This window comes from Asparagus officinalis, chromosome 3 (assembly GCF_001876935.1).
Source record: "Asparagus officinalis chromosome 3, Aspof.V1, whole genome shotgun sequence".
NCBI classification, from domain to species: domain Eukaryota; kingdom Viridiplantae; phylum Streptophyta; class Magnoliopsida; order Asparagales; family Asparagaceae; genus Asparagus; species Asparagus officinalis.
The window spans coordinates 54,190,746-54,193,143 of record NC_033796.1 but is presented as its reverse complement, the minus strand read 5'-3'; positions in this window follow the sequence as shown (position 1 = coordinate 54,193,143).

The following is a 2,398-nucleotide window of genomic DNA, read 5'->3' as shown; positions in this document are numbered from 1 at the left end:
TTTGGCTATCTGATCTGTGTTGACCATGAGCACCTCTCGAGCTTGCCCTATGCTAGACGTTGTATCGTCGGAGGCGAGCGCAGAATGAGAATCTGAGAACTCATCATCGGAATGGAATCCTTCATGGACCCCACGGTCGTCGTTATCTCCGACGGCTTCTCGCTGAAGCTGAGCTATTCCCGAATTGACCCTGCTTCCCAAAGAGAAATTAGGGTCGGAATCACCTGAAATGATTGGGGATTTTCCCTTGTTGACCATGTTGATAGTCACTTCTAGGGGTTCATCATCTCGAGCAATCGATCCTCTTTGGTGGGAACGCCTTGATTTGGGCTTTGTCGGTCCATCGGAGATTCCCTCGAATATCGAGACCCTCAGCGACGGAATCAATCCACCCGCGTGCAGAATCAAGCTAATGAGTTGAGGAATCAACGAGCCATCCAACCAAGGGGAAACTCGGACGAATCACGATCGAATCAAGATCAATTTCGGACTCGAACTCAGAAGCGGATTTACTGCCAAATCAAGAATCCAACTTACTGCCAAATCAGATCATCAAATCAGAGTCTCAGATCAACCGAAACACGGACAAACGAGACAACGGAAAACGACTCGAAGAAGTCGGAAAACACCGCCCGCGGGGGCTCGGCCAAAGCCGAGCCACCTCAAGGTGGCTCGGTGGCCGAGCCACCTGCTCCTTCAACGATCCCCAGCTTCCCTTGACAAGCGCTTTTCCTCGATTCTCGGGTAGAGCGTCGATACGGTTGTTCAGAGGATTCTTGAACTTGGGGAAATCCACGCTGCGGTGGGGCTTTACCGAAGGTTCGGGACCTGAAATGGACGAAGGTTGGAGAGCAATATTACCTGCTTTTACCTTAGGCGTTGTTTTGGCCTTCGGCATCCAAACTCGTTCGGATCTCGGCGATCTCTTAACGGCCTCTCCCTTTAGCATTTCTCGTGCTTTTTGGACCAGGGCTCGGGCATGCGCACGCAAGGCGCGGCGCTTCTGGATTCGCTCCTCGAGAGTAGAACGGGTTCTTTTGACATGAACCCATTTGTTTGTTTCTGCTTCGGAGGAGGGGCTGGTTGTTTGCCGTGGTTGCTCCTGGCGTTGCCTGGATTTTAGATCCACGTTATAGCGGATCCCATCCATTGGCTCCAAAGCCTCGGCCAGCTGACGAGCAAGACGTTGACGTCGTCTTTGTCGTGCTCTCTTTGATAATGCCGAAGCGTCTTCAGAAGTCATCTCCTCGGCGGAAGAGGAATCCGGATCTGCGATCTCGACCAGGTTGGACGACGTGGGGACGTCGCGTGGTGCAAGTGCAGAGGCGGCAACGGGGTCTTGGATTTTTGAACCGAAGGACCTGCAATCATTTATGAAAGAGGTTACCTTTCTGTACCCGTTTGGAGAGGCGGATCTGGAGGAGGAGGAAGAGAGGCCTTCTTTGAACCGTTGTTGATCGAGCTCGTGTTCTTCATTCACCCCGATCTTGAGTGCTGGTTGCGTCACGACGGCGTCGGTTGCGATGCCGTTGGCTCCCACTGTGGTCGCCAGCTTGTTTGCGGAAAAAGTTGCTGTATTCATTGCTGCATTCATTACAACTTCAATCGTTACAATGAAATAAAAAGATAGCCTTTTTATAAGACCGGTACACAATGAAAACAAAAGAAATACAACTCTTTTCAAACAAACGCAAGATCTGTTTGTCATCTCTTGCTTGCGTGGGTCTTTTGCCTGTGACGGGGATGTTGATATCCGTGGACCACCGGGGCACTCAGATCTGGTCCGAGAAAATCGGGCAGAGTTTCGTCTATCCGCGGGGGGATTTTAGAAACTCTGAACTTCGTCGATCTGCGTGAGATCTAGAAGTTTACAGCTCCTATCTCGGATAATCGAGATATTCGCTCTACTTAGTATCACCGCTAAGGGGCAACACTAAGGAAAATAGAAAGGGGAATGAAGAAGGAGGCTCCTTTGCTGCAGAAGGCTCGCTCACTCCTCGATCCGGCAGGGCTTCGCCGCTCTCTTAGAAAACCCCGACTCCTTCCTCCGGCAGGGCTTCGCCGCTCCTCTCTGGAATTTCAGATCTCAAAGGCTAGAGCTCTAGATCTGAAATTCCTCTCCCAAAACCAAGGCCAAGAGAATGGAGGCCCTAGGGGCCTATTTATAGGAAAAGCAAGGGGTAGGGGGCTGGTTGAGGACACCCCTAGGGGGGTGTCTCGGCTCCAAAACCGAGACACCCCTTGGGGTGTCTCGGCCATGGCCGAGACACCCCCAAGGGGTGTCTCGGTTTTGGAGCCGAGACACCCCCCTAGGGGTGTCCTCAACCAGCCCCCTACCCCTCTCCTTTTCCTATAAATAGGCCCCTAGGGCCTCCATTCTCTAGGCCTTGGTTTTGGG